Source organism: Heterodontus francisci, chromosome 30, assembly GCF_036365525.1.
Source record: "Heterodontus francisci isolate sHetFra1 chromosome 30, sHetFra1.hap1, whole genome shotgun sequence".
Taxonomy (NCBI): Eukaryota; Metazoa; Chordata; class Chondrichthyes; order Heterodontiformes; family Heterodontidae; genus Heterodontus; species Heterodontus francisci.
In genome coordinates, this window is record NC_090400.1 from 28,074,048 (window position 1) to 28,088,083 (window position 14,036).

Genomic DNA, 14,036 nt, shown 5'->3' on the forward strand with positions numbered 1-14,036 from the left:
GGAGAATGGAATGGAGTCCTTACAGGAGGCAGGGTATGAAAAAGTGTAGTCTAGGTAGCTGTGGGAGTCGGTGGGCTTATAATGGATATCAGTAGACAGTCTGTCCCCAGAGATGGAGATAGAGAAGTCGAGGAAGGGAAGGGAAGTGTCGGAGATCACAGGAGGTGTACTACCTGCCCATTTACCTCCTCTCTCCTCACTATCCAAGACCCCAAACACTCCTTTCAAGTGAAGCAGCGATTTACTTGTACTTCTTTCATTGCAGTATGCTGTATTCGCTGCTCACAATGTGGTCTCTACATTGGGGAGACCAACCGCAGACTGGGTGATCGCTTTGCAGAACACCTCTGCTCAGTCTGTAAGCAGGACTCCGAGCTTCCAGTTGCTGGCCATTTCAACACTCCCCCCTGCTCTCATGCTCACATCTCTATCCTGGGCTTGCTGCAGTGTTCCAGTGAGCATCAACGCAAGCTCAAAGAACAGCATCTCATTTACCGATTAGGCACACTACAGCCTGCCGGACTAAACATTGAGTTCAATAATTTCAGAGCATGACGGGCCGCCCATTTTACTTTCATTTTTAGTTATTTTTTTTCTTTTTCCTTTTTAAAATATTTTTTTGTGTTTATTTTATTTCATCTTAGTTTGTTCAGTTTGCTTACCCACTGAGTTTTTTTATGGTTGTTCTTACGGCTGTTCAATTTTCAGTCCGTTAACACCCTATCTGTACTAATGCTTTGTCTTTCAACACACCATTAACATATTGTTTGCCTTTGCTCCACGACCTTCTGGTCAGCTATTCTGTGACCTTGCCCTATCTACACCTTCTCCTTTGTTATCTCTTGCCCCACCCCCGCTTTACTTGCTTATAACCTTCTACATTTCTAATATTTGCCAGTTCTGTAGAAGGGTCTCTGACCTGAAATGTTAACTCTGCTTCTCTCTCCACAGATGCTGCCAGACCTGCTGAGTATCTCCAGCATTTCTTGTTTTTATTTCAGATTTCCAGCATCCGCAGTATTTTGCTTTTATTATGAAAGAAACAGGAGCCTCGTATAAGTTTGTGGAAAACACTGGGGTGACTGGTGATTTTTAATGACCCCTGTAATGCTTGTAGTACCTCCTTTAAATTGGTACTGAATAAGGCACTGTAGTAGTCTCAAGTCATTCTGAACCTACCTTGGCATTTTTAATTGTGCAGTTGAAAGGTTAACGCAATAGGCCTTTGATAAAAGGCTGCATTCTTTCTTTGCCATGTGTCACTGCAGTCTTCCCAGGGAGTTTTCTTTTGAAAGATGATAGAAACAAAAGGAAAATGGAGGAAGCTTTAAAAAGGGGTCAGTTGCTCTGCCAATGACTGCAGATTGATGTGGGCTTCACTTAGTTAAAATGAAAACCATCCATTGAAAACACTACAGCCATGAAATTTGATAGCTGTGAAAAACAGGTGCAGAAATCACAGTGTGATTAACCCACGCCTGTTGCTTTCAGTGTAGACAGCACGCAAAGTACGTGCTGCCTGCTAATTTAAATGATTTAGTGAGCAGCTAGCACTAAGCAAACTAGAGTGGCTGTGCATCTTGAGTAGCAAATGCAAAATCATGAGAAGCTATCACAATTTAAAGCTTGCCTGCACTACTTAAAGCCAGGCTGCATGTCTTAGAGGGGTGGTGCATTCTGGCTGGAGTGGGTGCTGGAAGTCATTCTACAACTGATCCTGACCTGGGAAAGACCACAAGATTAGCACAACATGGCAGATAGTAGGCTCCAAGATTTTCCAGTGCTACACTGGAAGCCTTCATGCAGAAGGTGGAGTGGAGGAGAGATTTCATCTATCCACAGGGGGCCAGAAGGCCCTCCAGATAAACTTTGCAAAGACAGTCAGACCAGATAGCTATGTCAGTTAATGCCAAGGGTCTCGCCCAGATGACCTAGATATAGTGTCACAAGAAGCTCGATGATCTCCAACAAGTGGTCAAGGCCAGTGACTGTATCTTCATATCCCACAACTGCACTAGTAGCCTCACACATTGCTTAACACACCACACCCCTATCATCCACCTACCAACAACCTCTGTCAATCATGACTCATATCTAACATTCATAGCTTCACCTCACCCTTACATAATTAGCACTGCTGCAAGCCTCATACCCACATCTCACAGCTTGCACACACTAGGCTGAAATGAATGCGGCTGTTAAAAGCCGGAATGGTAGCATGGGAGGGAACAGCAAATCGAGTCAGAACTGTCCGCCTGAAAATCCCACGTCATGACATCAGTTCCGATTAAGTCAGAGGAGGGAAAGCATCAAGGTGGCATTGCTGAACCGACACGAGGGGAATCTCATTTAAATTGCTAAGCAGATGATTGTAATGAATTTGTATCTAATCCATCTCAATTTAATTGTGGGCTTGTGATTTAGTGGACGCAGGGCAGCACTTACATGCCTTCAAGTTTACAGCCGTTAAGAGCTGGCGGCACCAAGGCAAGAGGCTTCAGCACCGCGACGGGGAGGCAGCCATGAAACAGTGCTGCATAATTGAAATAGGGAATTGCGGAGGACATTGTCAGACAGTATTGCTGTGTGCTCTGCAAGTGGGGGAGTCGCGGTCTCTGACAGTGGGTTCTGGGTCTTGGGGTCTCTGACAGTGGGTTCTGGGTCTCGATTGCTCTGCCAGGGGGAGGGGGTGCCTGGGTTTGGGTGGCTGTACTGGGTGACCAAATGTGTGGTTGCCCATACTGCTGAATGAGAGGGTCAGCAATCAGCAAGGGTGGGCACTGAGGGCCATCAGGGAGTCAGCCAGGGGAAGTGTCAAAAATTCAGTAGGCCCACCAGCACCAGAGAGAGTACTGGACTCGGCTCAGCTACCTCCAAATTTCCAAGCGGCATTGTCAGCGAAGACTACGGGCCTCCAGGGAGGCAATCACCGACTTATGCACCATTTTGCAGTATGGTTTGTGACCTATGGGATTTGGTGGTCACCCTATGCCAGTGGCACTTAACTTTTACATGTCTGGCTCATTCCAAGGATCCACGAGGGACATGTGTGCGGTCTCCCAGGCAGGATCCAACTGCTGCATCAATGAAGTGACCAATGTCCTGTTCAAGAGGGCCAGTGACTGTGCGCTACTGGACCAACCCTGAATCAGGCCGAGGGGACCATTGGTTTCGAAGCCTTCGCTAGATTTCCCCGAGCGCAAGGTGTGATAGACTGCACGCGTGTGGCCATCAAGGCTACCATAACCAGCCGGCCACCTTCATCAACAGGAAGGGCTTCTTTTCAATCAACGTTTAAATGGTCTGTGACCACAGAAAGCGTTTCCTGCAGGTGTGTGCCACTTCCCTGGAAGCAGGCACAACACCTACATACTTCAACAGTCCCAGGTGCCACAGCTTTACAGGTTCCCCACTCGCCTTCAGGGATAGATTCTCTAGGACAAGGGCTACCCATTGAAGAATTGGCTACTCATGCCTGTGAGGAACCCTCCCAATGCAGCAGAGGAGAGGTACAACAGTTGCCACAGGTCCACCCGAGTGACTTTCGAGAAGGCCATTGGGCTCCTGCAGATGAGATTCCAGCATGCCCCAGGAAGGATCTCGTGCATCGTGGTGGTCGGCTGTGCTCTGTACAATCTAGCACTGCAGACGATGAGATGCCTGAGTGTCACTCCTCCACAGACAGGAGGACGCGGAGAAGGGAGAGGGCGAAGCACCCCTGGATGTTGAAGCCCTTACACTGGAGACCAAGCAGATTGAGCGACATGCCAAAAAGGCAAGAGATAACCTCATAATCACCCGCTTCCAGCCGCCCTGATGCCCACTCACAGGGAAACCAATAAGGTCTCACCTCAATGCATGTTGACTCTTGCCTTCTTTCCATTTGTGTTCCCTGACTTGTGCCCAGCTGCAAACTGCACTAGTGCCCATGGGAGATAAAATGTTAATAAAGGCTGTGGTTGCATTGGCATTCCACTAAGGGGGAAGGATGAAGTCAGCAGCTCACAAATACGGCATAATTGAATAATGCCTGTTACACAATGATTCATTAATTATGTGAACAAAAGAAATTTATATTTATCATTACGTTTCAGATGGCAGGCACCCATGACTACCCAAGTGATGGTCAGTGGTTTTCTTAATACATTTGCGAGTGCTCCTACAAGGTGCGATCCCAGTGATAGCAGCTGGGTTGGAGGCAGGCTGCTGATCAGGCTTCCCCTTGGCCTGTGACAACTCCTTCTGGAATTCTAATTCTAGTCTCCTCTGTTCTAGTTGTATCTTAGCTCACATTACTCTGTCTGTTTCTGACTCGAAACCTGTTTCTGAGTCTCCAGGTTCAAGTACAACATGGTTGGCCACAAGTTTTAGGATTTCAGGTTTCCTAGCTTTTGGGCAGATAGTAATCCTTAACTGCCCAGCTACATTCCTCAACTCTTCAATAGATAGGTCTTTTAACCTGTCCCAAGTTACTTGGATCGCACCTTGTAGGTTCCAAAGAAGGGTCACTGACCCGAAACGTTAACTCTGCTTCTCTTTCCACAGATGCTGCCAGACCTGCTGAGTGATTCCAGCATTTCTTGTTTTTGTTCCAAGTTACTTCACTCTGGTGTAAGAAGGTACTGGCCTTGAATGTGGATATGTTAGTACTCTAGCAGTGAAAACCACAAGAAAACTTATATTGAAGTGTTTCAATTTTTGATCGGGAACTTGGGTACGTCTCCACTAGTGAATGCTTCAAGATAGCTTTGAATGAATGTCCTGCTAACGAGGGTAATACTGGATAATCTACTCAGTTATCCAAGCCATTGTCCTGGATGGGAGCCTTGTTAGACATGCCATCTCCAATTCAATGTCCTGGAATGTGAGGTATTTCAATGCAAATTGTGGTGGCCATCTTGGCTGTCAGCTTTTTAAAAGTTAAATGTAGGATCCAGCTTTCCTTTTTAAATGTTTAATGTAGGTTTCCAACTGATGAATTAAAAGTCCTCATTCTGCATAGCATGTTTTCTCGGCACCGTGAGTTAATTAAATAAGGTACCCTGCACCATGAGGAAGCCTGTTATCCTTGCGAACCTATGTGATCTCTTTACCTGTTGCTCTCTGGCAAGTGAGAATGAAATGTATTCAGTACCCTTGGAATACAGAGCCTCAACGACCTCCCTTGTGCAAAGTGGGAGATGTTGCAAGTATTGTCTGGACCAGCCTGGAAGGAGCCAGATGCATAAAAGTTCATAAAAGCAAAATACTGCAGATGCTGGAAATCTGGAATAAAAACAAGAAATGCTGGAAATACTCAGCAGGTCTGGCAGCATCTGTGGAGAGAGAAGCAGAGTTAACGTTTCAGGTCAGTGACCCTTCATCAGAACAAAGTTTATAGTCACCTTCACAGCCACTGACAATGCCGTCCTGGCGCCCTACTCTGAGGCTGCGGTTGTAGCTTCAGCAGGTGGCAGATTTCAGTAAAGATGTCCTTAGTGAAGCGCAGATGTCTGACACATTGGGCGGCACAGTGGCACAGTGGTTAGCACCGCAGCCTCACAGCTCCAGCGACCCAGGTTCAATTCTGGGTACTGCCTGTGTGGAGTTTGCAAGTTCTCCCTGTGTTTGCGTGGGTTTTCTCCGGGTGCTCTGGTTTCCTTCCACAGCCAAAAGACTTGCAGGTTGGTAGGTAAATTGGCCATTATAAATTGCCCCTAGTATAGGTAGGTGGCAGGGAAATATAGGGACAGGTGGGAATGTGGTAGGAATATGGGATTAGTGTAGGATTAGTATAAATGGGTGGTTGATGGTCGGCACAGACTCGGTGGGCCGAAGGGCCTGTTTCAGTGCTGTATCTCGAAATAAAAAAAAAAAATTGGGCTGGATTTTCCTGCAGGCTTCGGGACCCTGACATTAGGGCCAAATGGGGATCCCGATGACCACACTTGCCAGCAACGAGACCTGCAGCAAAATCTTCCTGTAGGCGGCCTCCTAATTGGCTGCCTCCGGGTTCGAGGTCCTATTAACAACAGCAGGCAGGCTCCTGATGCTGCAAGCACATTCAGAAATCTGGCAGCTCTGGAGCTTCAGCAGCCCCACTGGGAGAGATGGACACTGCTGAAGAAGGTCCGGGATCACGAGGGTGTCTCGACGCTGCTCTCGCTGGCCAACACAGAAGGGCTGCACTGAAGACTCCCAAAGCCGGTAGGGACATTATGATGGAGGGGAAATCCCTCTGCAGGCCTATTCACTTACCGGGCTGTGGTCTTTAACCTCCATGGTCCTGATGACCCCTTGGCTTGCCGCCAGGAGGCTACCTCAATTGATCAGGTAGCCTCAGCACACAGCGGGAGGCTGTTCCAACGTTGATAAAATCGCAGCGCTGGCTCAAAATGACTTGAGTGGAGCCTTAATTGGATTAATTAGCCATCAGCCCCATGGAGCAGACAGCCGACCCAGTTCCCAGCCTACCTCTGGGAAAGTCCTCCTGAGGCAAAAATGTGACAGGGAGCAGTCCTGACACGGCTCCCTGCTGTTTTCCCAGCTCACCTACCCACTGCCTCCAATCCCATTTCCATGGGGCTTGGAAAATCCACCCCATTGTTCCTTGTTCAGGTCAGGGAATTGCTCCTTGAACACACTGGCCAGATTTGGCCCCCTGCTGAGAGCCCTTCTCCCCCTTCCCCTTGTCCCTTTTGCAGCAGCTGGTCCTATTCTTTGTCATCTCTCCTCATTCATCCTGTCCAAAGGGAGGCACACTGCTGCAGCCATGTCTGCAAGTGGTATGTACAGAATCCTTGAAGTCAGGACAAAGTCCTACAGCATGTGCCACACCAGTCCCTGTAGGCGTCAGCAACGTTAAACAGCTCTGAAAGCCATCAAATGCTTCTACAATCGCAATAATGGCCAGTCGAAATCAATCAGCAACTAACCTGTAAGTAGTTGATGGTCCTTTTCAATAGCGCTGACGGGATGGTCTTTCCTGCTGCTGAACGCATGTTCAGCTGAACAAAGTTATGTTTATGCTGTGTCGCTGTATTTATTATGTATATCTGATTTATCTCAAAGCAATGTAGATATCACACTTGTATTAAATCACCAACTAGTTTATTTACAGCACTAATCGAAAGATCAGGTGCTGCTCCTCGAGCTTGCGTTGATGTTCACTGGAACACTGGAGTAGACCAAAGACAGAAATGTTGGCATGAGAGCAGGGGCGAGTGTTGAAATGGCAAGCAATCGGAAGCTTGGGGTCATGAGCGGAGGTGTTCTGCAAAGCAGTCACCCAATCTGTGTTTGGTGTCCCCTGTGTACAGGATACCGCAATGTGAGCTGCGAATACAGTATACTAAATTGAAAGAAGTACAAGTAAATCGCTGCTTCACCTGAAAGGAGTGTTTGGGGCCTTGGATAGTGAGGAGAGAGGAGGTAAAAGGGCAGGTATTACACCTCCTGTGATTACATGGGAAGATGCCGTAGGAAGGGAACAAGGTGTCGGGGGTAATGGAAGAGTGGACCAGGAGTCATGGAGGGAACGATCCCTTTGGAATGCTGACAGGTGAGGGGAGGGAAAGATGCGTTTCATGGTGGCATCATGCTGAAGATGGCAGAAATGGCGGGGATGAACCTTTGGATGTGGAGGCTGGTGGGGTGGAAAGTGAGGACAAGGGGGACCCTATCGTGGTTCTTGGAGGGAGGGGAAGAGATGAGGGCAGAAGTGCGGAAATGGGCCGGACACAGTTGAAGATCCTGTCAACCGCAGTGGGGGGGAATCCTTGGTTGAGAAAAAAAGGAAGACATGTCAGAAGTGCTGTTGTGGAAGGTTGCATCATCAAAGCAGATGTGTCGGAGACAGAGAAACTGGGAGAATGGCAGGGTGTGAAGAAGTGTAGTCGAGGTAGCTGTGGGAGTCAGTGGGCTTATAATGAATATTAATGGATAAGAAGTGACACTGAGATGCCTGCAATCTCGACCGAACACTCCTTAAAATGACCTGGTGCTTTACTGTTTGTGATGATAAGTACATGTTGTACGTCACTCTCAGGAAGAGACTTCCCTACATGTTGAACCAATTAAGTCTTTCTTCAACGCCTGCACATCTTTGCAAAATGGTTCCACTTTAAACATGAGTTACAATTTTTTCCTCGAGCTGGATATGGCATTGTGACTCGATGAGCATTTCCACAATTTGGGCACGGTTTTGAAGGTAACTGACTTTGATGGGGGCACATTTTGATGAGGTTGCTGAGGCTTTCTTGTCCTTAACCCTTGCACTGAAGCTGGTTGGGCAAGCTGTGTCTGCAACCCTGAGTCTAAGGATGCATGTGTGTGTAACCTTTTCGAATCTAAAATGGCAGATTCGATCTGGACTGCCAAGGTTATGGCTTTTTCCAAGGTTAAATCATCATCCTCCTGAGGAGATGTTCAATAATTCGTGAAATTGAAGTCTTTTCAATTAATTGGTCACAAATTAGCTCATTAGTTCATGTGCCAAATTTACATGTAGCCGCCAATTGCTGCAATGCTGTCACGTGTTGTTTAATGGACTCACCATGTCCCTGGGATCTCTGGTGGAATGCATATCGCTCTATCATCACACTTTTCTTTGGCCTGAAGTATTTTTTGAGAGCACTTACCGCTGTATCAAATGTAGATGTATATTCTGTGAACGAATTATCACTGGCCTTCTGCTCCTAGACAATGTGCAAGTATCACTTTCTTACAGTTCACTGCTATATCTAGCTGTCCATTTCCATAGCGAGCAAGTAGGTTTTGAACCCTGAAATCCATCACTCCTGGCACAAGGGAGGATTTCCCGCCATTGAAAGAAATGATTTTGGAGCTAATAACATTAAATTTTGTTGAATTATCCTTGCAGCCACGTTTTTGTTATGTTTATGCCAAGTTGCTGGATGTATTATGTATATCTGATTTATCTCAAAGCTATGCAGATATCACACTTGTATTAAATCACCAACTAGTTTATTTACAGCACTTTAAACTATCTTAGCTCTTACAAGATCTCAATACAATATCTTCTTCAGGACAGTCTGTGTTTCTCAGTAGAACACTCTTTTCATTCCAGTTTCAACTCTTCAGCTACACCCACAGGCTTCAGCAATCAAACACAGTGAACACTGTTAAGTGGATAAAATAATACAATCAAACCCAGATCAATCAAACACTACAGTTGTGAAAGGGCATTAGCTGGGGCTTTGAGCTCATGATTTGCCCGCTCTGTAAATTGTGGCCAACGTTCCCTCCCCATATGCTAACAACATCACCAAAATGGCTTCTGGTGCAGCCAGCACCAGCAGTGTGCATGTATGCCACAGATGGCAGTTTGGAGGGAAGACGGCACTTGTCGCGCTGAAAAATGACACAACAGCCAGACTTTGGGGCCTACTATAATTAATTAATTAGAGGCACCCATTGAAAAGCAAGTCAGTTATTGAATCATCTGCTTTCCCAACGCTTGGGAGAAGTAATGGGGAAATAGAATTCGAATAAACTGAAACAGTTAGCTATCTTGCTTTGAAATCATAAATACTTGGATCAAAGGTACAAGGGCAGAGAATATAAAGGCCAAAATATACAGATATGCAAGCAATATAGGGTAATTTTTTCACTTGGGAGTAGAATAGCTCCTACAGAAGCAAACATTGGGAAATTGCATTTTTGTTCTGGGGTATAGCCATCGCTGACATGGCTGGCACTTATTGTCACCCTTGAGGAAACTGAGTAGTTTGCTGGGACAGTTAATAGTCAACAAGGCCTGCAGCCTATAATTTTGGGTGACTGAACTGATGTTACAGTTTGCTGATGTGTACTTCTGGTACATAAAAGTTAATACACAAGATAAGGGCTCATGGAGTTGGGGTTAATATATTAGCTTGGATAGAGGATTGGTTAACAGATTGGTTAGCAGAGTAGGGATAAACAGGACATTTTCAACTAGTGGAATGCCACAAGGATCAATGCTGGAGTCTCAGCAATTTACAGTCTATATTAATGACTTAGACAAAGCGACCAAGAGTAATGTATCTAAGTATTCTTGTTACGACCAGGTGAGAAAGGGGTCTAGGGGTTCCCTATCAGCCTTTGCCTGGTTTGACCGTAACAGGGTTTAATTTTTAAACCCCGTGATTTTAGCTCCCCCTCAGTGAATCCTTGTTCACTGCTCTCCAATTGTAAGGCAAAGAAATCAACCAGACATGTTTTCTTCGATTTAAACAAGAAAGATGGAAGTTTATTAACTTTAAACTCTAATTCAGTTAATGACCATGAATACATGACGCAACCACACTAGCAAACATAGGTGATAAACGCACACAGAGAGAGACAGAAATGTAGAAGGAATAAAGAGGAAAAGTTTGAGGCAATAGCTGGGATTTATTTATGGTCCTTTGAGTTCGATGTAGCGTCTCTGATTGCCAGTCAGTCTTGCCGTTTCAGTGGGGCCCAGTGCACACTTTAAAACTTGTTTCGATGTAGAAGTCTTTTCTCTCTTGAGGTTGAATGACTTCAGTGGATCCAGAGATTTGTGAGAGAGAGAGGGAGCTAGCCAGGAGAGAGGCTCTCTTCTTCCAAGTTCAGTTGTAATCTCACCCAAGTTGTGCTGTGAGCAGTTCAAAACCACCTGGGCCACCAGGTTAGTCATGTGACTAGTTTTTTTTAACAAACTCCTGCATTTCTGGATTCTCCATCTTAGCAGATACCCTGGAATGCTGGCTTTCTTACATATTCAATGTCTGGTGATCAAAATCCATTTGAGGTTAATTGGATCAGGTAGCAGGTCTATTGTCTCTCTAGGCACTGTCTCAGAGTATGCAAATGTTTTCCAGCCACTGCTGATCTCTTTAAACAAGTCATCTCTTCAATCCAGCAACAGGTTAAAATCAATGTGCATATGACAAAATTAATATGCCTCATTCATGGCAGGTGGGGTCTTCAAGACACCTGCACACCCAACAGAATGAAATGTGATTTTTAGATGAGCATTTCATTAAAAAGGACTAGAGAGAGGAGTAGGTACAGGAAAACACACATGCATCTCTCTCATTCATTCAGAGATCCTAAAAATTGTTACAGCCTGTCATTTCTTGGTGCCAGTACTGCTTTAAACTGCCCCTTTTGGCATCCCAATAAACATGTGGTTTTGGGGGAAGTTTTCCAGTTTGCACGTTTCCAGGACTGCCTAGCGTGTCTTTGTTCCTGCTAAGGTCTGCAGGGGGAGAGTTAGATTTAATTAGCCCTATATTGGAGTTCTGCTCCTGGGCGTCGGCAGTGGGTGGTTCCATTCTGAACTCTCTTTCAGTGCTTTGATGAGCCATGCAAGGGCTTTTCACACAGAAACATAGAAAATAGGAGCAGGAGTAGGCCATTCGGCCCTTCGAGCCTGCTCCACCATTCATTATGATCATGGGTGATCATCTAACTCAGTAGCCTGTTCCCGCTTTCGCCCAATACCCTTTGATCCCTTTAGACCCAAGAGCGGTATCTAACTCCTTCTTGAAAACTTATAATGTTTTGGCCTCAACTGCTTTCTGTGATAATGAATCCCACAGGCTCACCACTCTCTGGGTGTAGAAATTTCTCCTCATCTCAGTCCTGAAACATTTACCCCGTATCCTTACACTATGACCCCTGGTTTTGGGCTGTTTGGTTCCTTAGGGGCTGGTTGGTTCCTTTTTTTCCTGACTGTGGGGGATGATTCTTTGCTAATCTTCCCTTTGTCCTCTGGGACACTCCTGCTTCCAGGTATTTGTCCAGATTCTATTGCACTCCCCTGTGGCACTTCGACTAGGTGAGGCATCACCCTCACGGCTTCTCTGCCCTCTTGAGGACTTTCTTTGCCTCTGCAGGTTCCTGTAAATGCTGTTAGCACCTCTGGTGGGGTGCTTCTAGTGTCTGCATTTACATAGGAGGATGTGGAGTCTAACTTTTCAAACATTTTGGGGTTGGCTGACCGGACAGTAGGGATTTCCATTTGGGAATCCTCCAGGAATTCTTTTAACCTGCCCTTTTGGTCCCTTTTTCCCCTTTCCTTTTGCCTGCCTGTCCTCTATTGTTCTTGGCAGGGGTCCCTTACTGTTCACCAGCCCTCTGCTGAAGGGCCCTCCAACCACCGATATGGGACATAGGGGTGCAGATTTCACTGTAGCTTAGAGCTTCCCCTCAACCTGGCACACGTGGCAACTCCGACAGTACTCCACCACATCTTTGTGGAGTTTTGGCCAGTCAAGCTATTGTCTTATGCGGGCTTTGGTTTTTTGTATACCGACATGAACAGCCACCATAATCTCATGGGCCACTCTTAATATTTGTCTCCGGTACCTCTGCGACACCACTAACTGGTGAACCACTGTCCGCTCCTTGCTCTCAGGTCTGTGAAGAGAACTCCACTTCCTCATCAGTACCTCATTCTTTAAATAGTAGCAGTCAGGGACTCCTTCTGCTTCAATTTCAGACTGGGCAGTCTGTGCTAATTTTCTCGCTGAGCCTCAACTAGGGAAGATTCATTTAATTCATTCCCTGGGTCTTCTAACTTTCCAAAGAAAGTCTCAGACACACAGACCTCATGGTCATCTGCCTGCAGTGCCAATTCAGTCTCCTGTGGGGGAGCTGGTTTGATCATGCCCTGATTCACTACACTTGCAGGGAAACTGCAGGGGACCGTCTCCTGCCACTGCCCTGTCTCTCTAACCTCCCGCAGTCTCTCTTTTACTACTGGTGGTCGAGGGGTTCCCTCTCAGACTTTGGCTGGTTTGACCAGAACAAGGTTTAATTTTTGCTCCCCCTCAGTGAATCCTTGTTCACTGCTCTCCAATTGTAAGGCCAAGAAATCAACCAGACAGGTTTTCTTCGATTTAAACACAAAAGGTGGAAGCTTATTAACCATAAACGCTAATTCGGTTAACGACTACAAATATGCAACGTGACCACGCTAGCATGCATACATGATAAATACGCACGCAGATAGAGACAGAAAAGTAGAAAAAATAAAGGGGAAATGTTTGAGGCAATAGCCGGGAATTATTTACTGGTGCTTGGAGTTCGATGTAGAGTCTTTGATTGCCAGTCAGTCTTGCCGTTTCAGTGGGGCCCTGTGCATGCTTTAAAACTTGTTTCGATGTAGGAGTCTTTTCTCTTTTGAAGCTTAAATGACTTCAGTGGATCCGGAGATTCGTGAGAGAGAGAGGGAGCTAGCCAGGAGAGAGGCTCTCTTCTTCTAAGTTCAGTTGTAATCTCACCCAAGCTGTGCTGTGAGCAGTTCAAAACCACCTGGGCCAGCAGGTTAGTCATGTGACTAGTTTTTTTAACAAACTCCTGCATTTCTGGATTCTCCATCTTAGCAGACACCCTGGAATGCTGGCTTTCTTACACATTCAATGTCTGGTGATCAAAATCCATTTGGGGTTAATTGAATCAGGTAGCAGTTCTGTTGTCTTTCTAGGCACTGGGCTGGATTTTACCTTAGGTGGACAGGAATTCACCCCCGCCTAGCCCAGGGATCCATCCCACATTTTACAGGTCCTCGGGCTTTAATTGTCCCGAGAGACTTGGGCGTCCCCGTAAAAGGAACACAGAAAGTCCGCATTCAGGTGCAGCAAGTCAGCATGCAGGTATAGCAAGCAATTCGGAAGGCAAATGGCATATTGGCCTTTATTGCAAGGGGGTTGGTGTACAAGAATAAGGAAGTCTTGTTAAAGTTGTATAGGGCTTTGGTGAGACCATACCTGGAGTACTGTCTAAGGAAGGATATACTTGCCTTGGAGGTGGTATAGTTAAGGTTCGCTAGACTGATTACTGGGATGAGACGGTTGTCCTCTGATGAGAGGCTGAGTAAATTGGGCCTATATTCTCTGGAGTTTAGAAGAATGAGAGGTGATCTCATTGAAATATAGGGCTGAATTTTATGTGCCCACTGCTGATTTCGGTGGCGGGCGATAAAAACGGCAATCCGTCCACATGTTGCAGAGCCGCCCCGATTCTAAGCGCAGCGGCTCATTTAAATAACCGGGGCAGTCTGCCCCCTGATCACATGGAGGGGG